Source organism: Coregonus clupeaformis, chromosome 12, assembly GCF_020615455.1.
Source record: "Coregonus clupeaformis isolate EN_2021a chromosome 12, ASM2061545v1, whole genome shotgun sequence".
NCBI lineage: Eukaryota > Metazoa > Chordata > Actinopteri > Salmoniformes > Salmonidae > Coregonus > Coregonus clupeaformis.
In genome coordinates this window covers 60,863,303-60,878,071 of record NC_059203.1, presented here as the reverse complement: position 1 = coordinate 60,878,071, position 14,769 = coordinate 60,863,303, and positions in this window count along the sequence as shown.

Genomic DNA, 14,769 nt, shown 5'->3' with positions numbered 1-14,769 from the left:
TGTGCAGTAACGCTCCCCATCCAACCTGACAGAGCTTGAGAGGATCTGCAGAGAAGAATGGGAGAAGCTCCCCAAATGCAGGTGTGCCAAGCTGGTAGCGTCATACCCAAGAAGACTTGAGGCTGTAATCGCTGCCAAAAGTGCTTCAACAAAGTACTGAGTAAAGGGTCTGAATACTTATGTAAATGTGATATTTGTTTTTATTTGCAATACATTTGCAATTTTTTATTTACCTGTTTTTGCTTTGTCATTGTGGGGTATTGTGTGTAGATTGATGAGGGGAAAAAATGATTTAATTAATTTTAGAATAAGGCTGTAACGTTATAAAATGTGGAAAAAAGTAAAGGGGTCTGAATACTTTCGAAGGCACTGTTTACCGTTTTTAGCTTTTTATTAATGAGGAATAATTGTATGTATAAATGATATGGTTTGCAAAGTCCTACAGTGTATTTATTTTCTTTATCTATATATGGAGAGTGAATGCAATAGGATGAGCTATTGGTACAGTACAGTATGTCTTCCTTTCCTGTGAAGCACTGATCCTAGATCTGTTTGTGCTGTCTTGCCAACTTCCTTGCTGCCATTGTCATGGAGTAGGCAAAACGGGACAAACAAATCTGGAACCAGGCTAGAAGCACTGCACCTTCTAGAATGGAAATGTTCCTGTGGAGTTGACAAGACAAGGTCATTGTCCAGTCATCTGTAGCTTGTGTATAACCTGGTCCCAGATCTGTGTGTGTGCTGTATTGCCAACTCAACAACCATAGGATTTGGCAAGAAAGAGCACAAACGGATCTGAGTCCAGGCATAATTCACCCAGGCTCAGTTAAAGTGCTTGAAAACTAAGAGACTTAGCAAAGCAAAGTATAAAACTTGCTTATTACCATTACATTCGTATTAACTCAGAGAATGTATGGTATCTGACATGATGTAGCCCACTGTGTATTATTTTGTAGAATGTGTGTCTGTGTTCCAAGTTCCAACACTGGAAGCACCTACCTACTAAACAATGCAAAGTAGGATAGTAGGAAGTAGTTAATGAGGCTGGTTAATCTGTGTCATTGTCCTTTAACCTGTGGATACATACAGTATAAAGTAGTAGGAGACAATTATCTGTAGTAGCTACCCTCAGCTCTGCCCTCCTCGATTGTTTCCCTATGGTTGCCAAGTAGTCTTCCAGAGGAGAGGGGAATGGACTGGGGACGGGGACCAGGGAAGGCAGCCCACCTGTGTCAGTGTTGTCCTCACAATATCTCTTATCTCCTGTACCCACCGCCATCCCAACTGCCCTGTCCTGCCTGTGTATAGTGTCAGAAATGGTAAACTGTTCGAAGAATTGCATAATTAGTTGTTATTGTTGTGACGTTGTACTCCAGCCATTCATATAGAGTGAAAGATAACACAAGTTGGTAACACTTTACCTTAAGTTGCTCTTATAACTATGTAGTTACAGGTATAGAGCCCCACAGTGGAGGTGTCATAATACCCATAAAACCTAGCAGTCAAACAGGGAAATCGTTCCAATCGTTTTTCGACCATTCATTTTTCCCATAGGGTATTTTAGAAACACTTAAAATAAGGGATGTGTTTCATGTAGGCTTACCCTGGCGTGACGTTTTGATAACCATGTAAATCTCTCTCGGACAAGGTGACTTTTATCAATATATTCGGCTCTATTTACTCTCAGATTCTAAAATGCTAATTAGTATCAATGTCGAAATCATGCAAGACTACAAATCCCTGCAAGCTCCTGCACATCATCTCTAGCTGACACCTTTGCTAACAGGTATTGTGTCAATTTAAAACTTTCGCATGACAGTTCAAAGAATTGTCAGTTTAAAGAAATTTAGCCAATTTATTCATTACTAAATGTAGCTAACATTAGATAGTTAATCCAGAGATACTTACCTTTGCCTTGATCCGGCAGTGTCGTCCAGATCATCATGGCATTTGTAGTTCTTTATGATAGCCACATTAGCAGCTAATTAGCATTTCCTTTTTGGGGGGTAAATACAGGTGAATATATTGATCAAAGTCACCTTGTCCTAGAGAGATTTACACGGTTATCAAAACGTTACGCTACAGTAAGCCTACACAAAACCCAGCCCTTATTTTAAGTTTTTCTAAAATCCCCTATGGGATAGATGTATGGTGGAAAAATTATTGGAACCATTTTCTTGTTTGACCGCTAGGTTTTATGGGTATTATGACTCCTACTGTGGTACTCTATAGGGCAACTTCAGTGTTCAGGGCTCTAAAGTGCCAGCAATTTGGTTGCATATGCAACAAAATATTTAGCTTTGCGACCTGCAGTTTTAATTTGGGAGCACCAGTGCGAGAAAAATAATTTGTTAGTGTCATGCTTGCATCATTACTACAGGTAAAACTGCTTGTTTCTAGACCCATATTACCAGCGAACATTTTTTCATCCTGTCGAGGATTGGGGAGGCCGCATTTTACATTCATAAATCATGTCGGGCCGTTCTATAACTATTCACAGGCCATTAACCATTTGTTTTACACCTGGTTCAGTCATGTTTGTTACCTCATTAGCTAGCTAGCTAACAACCTGGTAATTTTACCAGTATATCCAAACATTTGGGGGCACAGAAAGGAAAAGGGATAGCTTCTTCAGGAGATCAATGATCATAGCAATGAATGAATGACATCTCTTGCATGTTGTCATCACGGACTTGACGCTCTTAAAGAGACTGTGTATAATTTTCAATGTAATGCATCTCAATAGGAAAATAGTGCTTTTACATAATGCAAACCTAATATTCCACAAATGACTTTGTATCAACATTTTAGCTTTTTATAATTAGCAAATGTATTTACAAGGCTTCAGAAGTAGATATAATTCATATAGGCTATGCTATATCTCAATTGATATAAAACAAATAAAACATAAACGTTTTTCTGGTGCTCCTAAATTGTATGTTGTACTCCTAAATGGTATGTTGTGCTCCTAACTTTTTAAAGTTGGGAGCACCAGTGCTACCAATGAAAAATGTTAATTTACAACCCTGGCTGTGTTACCAAAAAGTTTTGTCAGATACACTTTAAATATGGACTATGTCAGCAGGCCAGGCAGAAGGTTGTTTTCATAGTGGCCATTGTATTTATGTGTAAGTAGGAATTCCCAGGGGTCCAAATGTTTAAAGTCTGTATTATCAGACCACTAATATGACCCAAATTTACAGTGACATATCCATTCTCCGACTGTTTTTTCCTATTGTTGTGGCCAGTGCTTGTCTATCAAACAGTCTGTCAGATGTGCAAACTGAAAATGAATCTGTACTAAGATGGTTGATCAGTGTTTATTTTATAAAGACGTGTTGTTAATAAGAAAAAGGAAAACTATTAAAACTACTGATTTTGTCATTACTGGAGAATACTGATGGTTGTATTAACATATTTTGAATAAATTGTGTATTTTGCACATTTCATTGTCTTCAATGTATATAAGAAGCCATTCCTGTTGCATTGTCAAAATCTATATTTTTTCACAGAAAAATTATAGCTGTCCTCTACTTTCCTGGTAACAGCCCTCTGCCCTCCGTTAAGCAGCTGTCAAGTGCTTGGTGTTAGCGGCGGCCCTCCGCTCCTCTCAGAAGAATGACTCATTCACTGGCTGTACTGTGGGCTTACTGGAGTCACACTCCTACAGGCTGGAGTCACACTGTTAGCTAGCATCCGTCACAGCCATAACTCTCTTGGCATGACGAAGGAGAGAGGTTAGAGGAGTGAACGAATCCATCCACAGTGCCCTATTTTCCATGGTCACTTCATAAAAAGTATTATATTATTACATTCACTGAACAAAAATATAAACGCAACATGCAACAATTTCAAAGATTTCACTGAGTTACAGTTCATATAAGGAAATCAGTCAATTGAAATAAATTCATTAGGCCCTAATCTATGGATTTCACATGACAGGGAATACAGATATGCATCTGTTGGTCACAGATACCTTTTTTAAAAAAGGTAGGGGCGTGGATCAGAAAACCAGTCGGTATCTGGTGTGACCACCATTTGCCTCATGCAGTGTGACACATCTCCTTCGCATAGAGTTTATCAGGCTGTTGATTGTGGCCTGTGGAATGTTGTCCCACTCCTCTTCAATGGCTGTGCAAAGTTGCTGGATATTGGCGGGAACTGGAACACACTGTCATACATGTTGATCCAGAGCATGCCAAACATGCTCAATGGGTTACATGTCTGGTGAGTATGCAGGCCGTGGACATTTTCAGCTTCCAGGAATTGTGTACAGATCCATGCTGAAACATGAGGTGATGGCGGCGGATGAATGGCACGACAATGGGCCTCAGGATCTTGTCACGGTATCTCTGTGCATTCAAATTGCCATCAATAAAATGCAATTGTGTTCGTTGACATTAGCTTATGCCTGCCCATACCATAACCCCACTGCCACCATATGGCACTCTGTTCACAACGTTGACATCAGCAAACCGCTCGCCCACACGACGCCATACACGCTGTCTGCCATCTGCCCGGTACAGTTGAAACCGGGATATTTTATATCAGCTCATGAAACATGGGACCAACACTTTACATGTTGCGTTTATATTTTTGTTCAGTATAGTTATGTAGTTACTCTGTGCCTGTGTTCTTCATGTTTCTGCACTTCTAGTTAAGTAACACATAATTATCTGGTAATACGGTATTCTCAATCTCAAAGCAATCTGTTAAGGAGAGGGAATGGGGGACTGTTTAAGTGCATGTTACCCTGCTAACATGGGTTACCGTATCTGGCATAACAGTGCCCCAGACACACTGAATCTCGGGAACAGGGCAGTGAGAGGCCCCTGACCCTAGTAGGCCACTGTAACCTGAATTAGCAGGGTGGAACTCTCGATGGAATAGAACTCTTAGAACTTTGAATTAGAATCAGAATGTTTAAAAGTGGAACTAATTCTAATTCTATGGGAGAAACTCCTAGTCCTGGCACTGTTCCACCTCGTCCTTATTCAGAGAGGACTGGGGTGGGTGCCAGCTGGCCCAGTCTGAATGTAACCAGCTCAGTCTAAAGGACAACACAGCCACAATGAGAAGAACAGGCCAAAGAGATGAAGTTAATGCAGAGCCTGTATCATGTGATTTAGCTCCATTGTTCCTCTGCTCTGTCTATAAGGCAGCGAGTGTCTCTATTTCCATCTGTCTCTGCAACATGGTGCCCCTCAGTCAAAGAAGAAGGGCAACATTCATGAGACACAATAGGTGAGAAAGGTCACGTGTAAGGTCTGTTGACATGGCTATAGTAGTTTTTTATTTTTATTGAACCTTTATTTAAACAGGTTAGTCTAATTGAGATAAAAACCTGGATATTGTGTTAGTATGAGCATTCAACTCTCATAGCTAGCCACTCAACACATTGCTTTGAGATTATGACTATTCTATTGTAGGTCTACTGCCCTTTTGACATCAGCAGTTGTCACAGTTATTTTACAGTACAGTACATTTAACATGTGTCTACCATATTCTACAGGGCATAAAATAATATAATTATATAGACGATCAAACTGAAAGCAACCAAATATAGTGTAATTCATACCATTAAAAAAAATGTGCATGAGCTAAAAAACTGGTGCTCTGGTTACAAATAGCTACTTTCTATGCCTGCAGCATAGTAATAAGGGAGTGTTATCAATAAACTGTAACGAAGATAGCAACGGTTTGAAGAATCCAAGAATCCAGAGCGGCGCAGCGGTCTAAGGCACTGCATCTCAGTGCTTGAGGCGTCACTACAGACCCCCTGGTTCGATTCCAGGCTGTATCACAACCGGCCATGATTGGGAGTCAGAAACATTGTAGAGAGACTGATTTATTTCAGATTTTATTTCTTTCATCACATTCCCAGTGGGTCAGAAGTTTACATACACTCAATTAGTATTTGGGAGCATTGCCTTTAAATTGTTTAACTTGGGTCAAACATTTCGGGTAGCCTTCCACAAGCTTCTCACAATAAGTTGGGTGAATTTTGGCCCATTCCTCCTGACAGAGCTGGTGTAACTGAGTCAGGTTTGCATGCCTCCTTGCTCGCACACGCCTTTTCAGTTCTGCCCACACATTTTCTATAGGATTGAGGTCAGGGCTTTGTGATGGCCACTCCAATACCTTGACTTTGCTGTCCTTAAGCCCTTTTGCCACAACTTTGGAAGTATGCTTGAGGTCATTGTCCATTTGGAAGACCCACTTGCGACCAAGCGTTAACTTCCTGACTGATGTCTTGAGATGTTGCTTCAATATATCCACATAATTTTCCTTCCTCATGATGCCATCTGTTTTGTGAAGTGCACCAGTCCCTCCTGCAGCAAAGCACCCCCACAGCATGATGCTGCCACCTCCGTGCTTCACGGTTGGGATGGTGTTCTTCGGCTTGCAAACAGCCCCCTTTTTCCTCCAAACATAACAATGGTCATTATGGCCAAACAGTTCTATTTTTGTTTCATCAGACCAGAGGACATTTCTCCAAAAAGTACGATCTTTGCAGCAAACATTAGTCTGGCTTTTTTATGGCGGTTTTGGAGCAGTGTCTTCTTCCTTGCTGTGCAGCCTTTTAGGTTATGTCGATATAGGACTCGTTTTACTGTGGATATAGATACTTTTGTACCTGTTTCCTCCAGCATCTTCACAAGGTCCTTTGCTGTTGTTCTAGGATTGATTTCCACTTTTCGCACCAAAGTACGTTCATCTCTAGGAGACAGAACGCGTCACCTTCCTGAGCGGTATGACGGCTGCGTGGTCCCATGGTGTTTATACTTGCGTACAGATGAATGTGGTACCTTCAGGCGTTTGGAAATTGCTCCCAAGGATGAACCAGACTTGTGGAGGTCTACAATTGTCTTTCTGAGGTCTTGGCTGATTTCCTTTGATTTTCCCATGATGTCAAGCAAAGGGGCACTGAGTTTGAAGGTAGTCCTTGAAATACATCCACAGGTACACCTCCAATTGACTCAAATGATGTCAATTAGCCTATCAGAAGCTTCTAAAGCCATGACATCATTTTCTGGAATTTTCCAAGCTGTTTAAAGACACAGTCAACTTAGTGTATGTAAACTTCTGACCCACTGGAATTGTGATACAGTGAATTATAAGTGAAATAATCTGTCTGTAAAGAATTGTTGGAAAAATTACTTGTGTCATGCACAAAGTAGATGTCCTAACCGACTTGCCAAAACTATAGTTTGTTAACAAGAAATGTGTGGAGTGGTTGAAAAACAAGTTTTAATGACTCCAACCTAAGTGTATGTAAACTTCCGACTTCAACTGTATCTACTGTATTATATCTACTGTATTATATATTATATTATTATACTGTATGTATGACCAGATTTTCTGGTTTCTCAACCAGGCCCTTATGTATCAAACAGGAAACAGCAATGTGTTTGCTCTCCATCATCTATAGACATTTACAATCATTGACGTGATTATGTGACACATGGCAGCCATACTACAACTTGCTGTGCAGCAACAATAGACTTGATGATGGAGAACAAACATGCATCATGCTGAGCTACCAGTCAGTCCCAGTAACCCACAGTCATTGTTTATGAGTGCAGAGTCAGCATGTTGCGGTTGTGGAGACTGACTGGCTGTGGCCCTCTCACTTATTGGCCAACAACATCCTATTTTCACACTACAACATCGAAATACTATGGCATCTTATTTCACTTCCTCTAAAAAATGAGAAATTCAACAATATCAGAACTTAATTTAAGTTCCCCCCCCCCTTCTTTTGCCCTCAGAACAGCCTCAATTAGTCAGGGCACGGACTCTAAAAGGTTCCACAGGGATGCTGGCCCATGTTGACTCCAGTTGTTTCAAGTTGGCTGGATGTCCATTGGGTGGTGGACCATTCTTTATAAACATGGGAAACTGTTGAGTGTGAAAATCCCAGCAGCATTACAGTTCTTGACACAAACCGGTGCGCCTGGCACCTACTACCGTACCCCGTTCAAAGGCACCTACATTTTTTGTCTTGCCCATTCACCCTCTGAATGGCACACATACACAATACGTCTCAATTGTCTCAAGGCTTAAAAATCATTCTTTAACCTGTCTCCTCCACTTCATCTACACTGATTGAAGTGGATTTAATAAGTGACATCTATAAGGGGTTATAGCTTTCACCTGGATTCACCTGTTTTGTATACTCAGTGTATGTTTAATTTAGGTGAATTGAAATGCATAGATAGAGAGATAAGGCTCCACTTTTAAAGACACCAATGAACCACCTGTCATGTTGATGGTAGTGGTAAGGTAATAAGGAGGGTAGGGACTGTTACAGCCCCAGCAGGTTGTTTTGAATGGCTGGTTGCCAGCTTTCACACTAACGGTGTGTGAATTCCTGAGAAAGTTACTTCACCGGTCACAGGTCTGAGAAGAAGAGAAAGGTACATGGTGAGTTTTGAAATCAGCTATAGAAAGAATTGCATATTCAAATCATAGTCTGCTACAGAAGCTAACTAGGTGAGGAGCAAAGTTGTGTTTCAGACCTGTTTGTCATGTGGTTTAACAATTTCCTGTGAGAGAGAGAGAGAGAGAGAGAGAGAGAGAGAGAGAGAGATATTGCACGTACACACACTTTAACTTCCACCCACTACGTAACACAGAAATGCAACTACACTGACAAACACTTCCATATAAATGCACAGCACACCCACAGACAGTAAATACACAGACAGTAAACACATAGGCAGCAAAAACAGTTGATCCGGCATGCCTTCAGTTATCAATACTAGTCTGAATGGTCATTTTATTTTTATTTTATTTAACCTTTATTTAACCAGGTAAGCCAGTTGAGAACAAGTTCTCATTTACAACTGCGACCTGGCCAAGATAAAGCAAAGCATTGCGATAAAAACAACAACAACATAGAGTTACATATGGAATAAACAAAACATAAAGTCAATAACACAATAGAAAATCTATATACAGTGTGTGCAAATGTAGTAAGCTATGGAGGTAAGGCAATAAATAGGCCATAGTGCAAAATAATTACAATTTAGTATTAACACTGAAGTGATATATGTGCAGAAGATAATGTGCAAATAGAGATACTGGGGTGCAAATTAGCAAAATAAATAACAATGTAAATAACAATATGGGGATGAGGTAGTTGGGTGGGCTAATTACAGATGGGCTGTGTACAGGTGCAGTGATCGGTAAGCTGATCTGACAAGTGATGCTTAAAGATAGTGAGGGAGATAAGTGTCTCCAGCTTTAGAGATGTTTGCAGTTCGTTCCAGTCAGAGCATACAGGTCACAATGGTGGGTAGTATATGGGGCTTTGGTGACAAAACGGATGGCACTGTGATAGACTACATCCAATTTGCTGAGTAGAGTGTTGGAGGCTATTTTGTAAATGACATCGCCGAAGTCAAGGATCGGTAGGATAGTCCGTTTTACGAGGGCATGTTTAGCAGCATGGGTGAAGGAGGCTTTGTTGCGAAATAGGAAGCCGATTCTAGATTTAACTTTGGATTGGAGATGCTTAATGTGAGTCTGGAAGGAGAGTTTACGGTCTAACCAGAGACCTAGGTATTTGTAGTTGTCCACATATTCTAAGTCAGACCCGCCGAGAGTAGTGATTCTAGTCGGCAGGCGGGTGCAAGCAGCGTTCGATTGAAGAGCATGCATTTAGTTTTACTAGCGCGTAAGAGCAGTTGGAGGCCACGGAAGGAGTGTTGTATGGCATTGAAGCTCATTTGGAGGTTTGTTAACACAGTGTCCAATGAAGGGCCAGATGTATACAAAATGGTGTTGTCTGCGTAGAGGTGGATCTGAGAGTCACCAGCAGCAAGAGCGACATCATACACAGAAAATAGAGTCGGCCTGAGAATTGAACCCTGTGGCATCCCCATAGAGACTGCCAGAGGTCCAGACAACAGGCCCTCCGATTTGACACATTGAACTCTATCTGAGACGTAGTTGGTGAACCAGGCGAGGCAGTCATTTGAGAAACTAAGGCTATTTAGTCTGCCAATAAGAATGTGGTGATTGACAGAGTCAAAAGCCTTGGCCAGGTCGATGAAGACTGCTGCACAGTACTGTATTTTATCGATTGCGGTTATTATATCGTTTAGGACCTTGAGCGTGGCTGAGGTGCACCCATGACCAGCTCGGAAACCAGATTGCATAGCGGAGAAGGTACGTGGGATTCGAAATGGTCGGTGGTCTGTTTGTTAACTTGGCTTTCAAATACTTTTGAAAGGCAGGGCAGGATGGATATAGGTCTGTAACAGTTTGGATCTAAAGTGTCACCCCCTTTGATGAGGGGGATGACCGCGGCAGCTTTCCAATCTCTGGGGATCTCAGACGATACGAAAGAGAGGTTGAACAGGCTAGTAATAGGGGTTGCGACAATTTCGGCGGCTAATTTTAGAAAGAAAGGGTCCAGATTGTCTAGCCCAGCTGATTTGTAGGTGTCCAGATTTTGCAGCTCTTTCAGGACATCAGCTATCTGAATTTGGGTGAAGGAGAAGCAGGGGGGGCATGGGCAAGTTGCAGCGGCGGGTGCAGAGCTGGTGGCCTGGGTAGGGGTAGCCAGGTGGAAAGAATGGCCAGCCGTAGCAAAATGCTTATTGAAATTCTCGATTATCGTAGATTTATTGGTGGTGACAGTGTTTCTAGCCTCAGTGCAGTGGGTAGCTGGGAGGAGGTGCTCTTATTCTCCATGGACTTTACAGTGTCCCAAAACTTTTTGGAGTTAGTGCTACAAATGCACATTTCTGTTTGAAAAAGCTAGCCTTTGCTTTCCTAACTGATTGTGTATATTGGTTCCTGACTTCCCTGAAGAGTTGCATATCGCGGGGGCTGTCCGATGCTGATGAAGAAAGCCACAGGATGTTTTTATGCTGGTCAAGGGCAGTCAAGTTTGGGTTGAACCAGGGGCTATATCTGTTCTTAGTTCTGAATTTTTTGAACGGGGCATGCTTATTTAAGATGGAGAGGAAAGCACTTTTGAAGAACATCCAGGCATCCTCTACTGACAGAATGAGGTCAATATCCATCCAGGATACCCGGGCCAGGTCAATTAGAAAGGCCTGCTCGCTGAAGTGTTTTAGGGAGCGTTTGACAGTGATGATGGGTGGTCGTTTGACCTCAGACCCATTACGGACGCAGGCAATGAGGAAGTGATCTCTGAGATCCTGGTTGAAGACAGCGGAGGTGTATTTAGAGGGTAAATTAGTCCGGATGACATCTATGAGGGTGCCCATATTTACGAATGTAGGGTTGTACCTGGTAGGTTCCTTGATAATTTGTGTGAGATTGAGGGCATCTAGTTTAGATTGTAGGACGGCCAGGGTGTTAAGCATATCCCAGTTTAGGTCACCAAGCAGTACAAACTCTGAGGATAGGTGGGGGGCAATCAATTCACATATGGTGTCCAGGGCATAGCTGGGGGCTGATGGGGGTCTGTAGCAAGCGACAACAGTGAGAGATGGATTTTTTGAAGTAGAAGCTCAAACTGTTTGGGCACAGACCTGGATAGTATGCTCTGCATGCTGTATCTACAGTAGATTGCAACTCCGCCCCCTTTGGCAGTTCTATCTAGACGGAAAATGTTGTAATTCGGGATGGAAATGTCTGAATTTTTGGTGGCCTTCCTAAGGCAGGATTCAGACACTGCTAGAACATCAGGGTTGGCAGAGTGTGCTAATGCAGTGAATAACTCAAACTTGGGGAGGAGGCTTCTGATGTTAACATGCAAGAAACCAAGGCTTTTACGGTTACAGAAGTCAACAAATGATAGCGCCTGTATGGGGGGTGGGACAAAGGAGCTCTCTGAGGCTGGTTGAGTGGGATTGGGGGCTCTACAGTGAAATAGTACAATAAGAACTAGCCCAAACAGCAATAGGCTAGACATATTGACATGGGAGAAAGGCATAACACAATCACAGGTGTTATTCGAGAGGGCTAAGACAACAACTGGTAATGGCGACGAAAGTTTGGGCTGAGGTTAAACAGATAAACAGGATAAGGTACCATGTAAAAGGAACAGTCCAGCAGACATCAGCTGTGTAGCTGAGTGATCATAAGGTCCAGTGAACAGCAATAGGTAAGTCTGGGAGCAGCTTGTAGGCTGCTGCAGCACATGCGAGCAGGACGCATGGCTGTTGATTGCGCGTGCTAGCGGGCCGGGGCTGGCAGATGGATCTTCGTGGTCGTCGCAACGGGAAGCCTGTTGAAACCACATCAGACGATTACATTTAAATGTACATTTACGATTACGTCGGCAGACCAGTCGTGATGGATCGGCGGGGCTCCGTGTCGACACTAGGAGGTCCCGTCCGGTTGACAGAGAAGTAGATAGCCGGGAGATGGGCCTGGCTCGAGGCTAGCTCAAGGCTAACTGCTGCTTCGGGACAGTGGTGAATTAGCCAACAACAGCCATTCGGTTGCAGCTAGCTAGTTGCGATGATCCGGTGTTAAGGTCCAGTGATTCAGTGATTCCGGCAGAAAATCCGATATGCTCTGGGTCGATAGCACGCTGTGCAGACTGGCCGATAATTGTCCAGGCTAGAGCTGGCTGGTAGGTAGTGCAGGCCACGGACAGTGGTGAAGACCGCTAACGGTAGCTAATAGCAAGTAGCTAGTTAGTTAGCTGGCTAGTTTCAGCCGTAGGTTCTTGATAAAAATAAAGAAATAATAGAATCCGTTCCACATTGGATAACCTTATCTGTACCCAGACACAATGGGGCAAATGAATATCTGAAAAACTGATACACTTGAACTGTTTTTTAGTTGGTATACAGCCCTACAGTTTACGTACACTTAGGTTTGAGTCATTAAAACTCGTTTTTCAACCACTCCACAAATTTCTTGTTAACAAACTATAGTTTTGGCAAGTCGGTTAGGACATCTACTTTGTGCATGACCCAAGTAATTTTTCCAACAATTGTTTACAGACAGATTATTTCACTTATAATTCACTGTATCACAATTCCAGTGGGTCAGAGGTTTACATACACTAAGTTGACAGTGCCTTTAAACAGCTTGGAAAATTCCAGAAAATGATGTCATGGCTTTAGAAGCTTCTGATAGGCTAATTGACATCATTTGAGTCAATTGGAGGTGTACCTGTGGATGTATTTCAAGGCCTACCTTCAAACTCAGTGCCTCTTTGCTTGACATCATGGGAAAATCAAAAGAAATCAGCCAAGACCTCAGAAAGAAAATTGTAGACCTCCACAAGTCTGGTTCATCCTTGGGAGCAATTTGCAAACGCATGAAGGTACCACGTTCATTTGTACAAACAATAGTACGCAAGTATAAACACCATGGGACCACGCAGCCGTCATACCGCTCAGGAAGGAGACGCATTCTGTCTCCTAGTGTTGAACGTACTTTGGTGCGAAAAGTGCAAATCAATCCCAGAACAACAGCAAAGGACCTTGTGAAGATGCTGGAGGAAACAGGTACTATTGTTTGTACAGATGAACGTGGTACCTTCAGGCATTTGGAAATTGCTCCCAAGGATGAACCAGACTTGTGGAGGTCTACACATTTTTTTATGAGCTCTTGGCTGATTTATTTTGATTTTCCTATGATGTCAAGCAAAGAGGCACTGAGTTTGAAGGTAGGCCTTGAAATACATCCACATGTACACCTCCAATTGACAAAAATGATGTAAATTAGCCTATCAGAACATTCTACAGCCATGACATCATTTTCTGGAATTTTCCAAGCTGTTTAAAGGCACAGTCAACTTATTGTATGTACATCTCTGACCCACTGGAATTGTGATACAGTGAATTATAAGTGAAATACACTGTCTGTAAACAATTGTTGGAAACATTACTTGTGTCATGCACAAAGTAGATGTCCTAACCAACTTGCCAAACTATAGTTTGTTAACAAGAAATGTGTGGAGCGGTTGAAAAATGAGTTTTAATGACTCCAACCTAAGTGTATGTCAACCTCCGACTTTAACTGTATGTACCCTGCCTACATTACATAATACGTTTCTGAAATTTAAAAGCTAGATAGGCTACGCAGAAAATTAGGCTCCCTATACAGGATCAGTGAGTATGGTAATGACATACTTTTGTGTATATAGTGTATGTGGACACCCCTTAAATTGTGTGGATTCGCTATTTCAGCCACACCCGTTGCTGACCGGTGTATAAAATCGAGCACACAGGCATGAAATCTCCATAGACAAATATTAGCAGTAGAATGGCCTTACTGAAGAGCTCAGTGACTTTCAACATGGCACCGTCATAGGATGCCACCTTTCCAACAAGTCAGTTCTGCCCTGCTAGAGCTGCCCCGGTCAACTGTAAGTAATGTTATTGTGAAGTGAGAACATCTAGGAGCAACAACGGCTCAGCCGCAAAGCGGTAGGCCACACAAGCTCACAGAAGGGACTGCTGAAGCGCATAGAAATCGTCTGTCCTCGGTTGCAACAATCACTGCCGAGTTCCAAACTGCCTCTGGAAGCAAGGTCAGCACAAAAACTGTTCGTCGGGAGCTTCATGAAATGGGTTTCCATGGACGAGCAGCCGCACACAAGCCTAAGATCACCATGCGCAATGCCAAGCGTCGCCTGGAGTGGTGTAAAGCTTGCCTCCACTGGACTCTGGAGCAGCAGAAATGCGTTCTCTGGAGTGACGAAACATGCTTCACCATCTGGCAGTCCGACAGACGAATCTGGGTTTGGCGGATGCCAGGAGGACACGAATGCTATTGTCAACTGTAAAGTTTGGTGGAGGAGGAATAATGGTCTGGGTTTGTTTT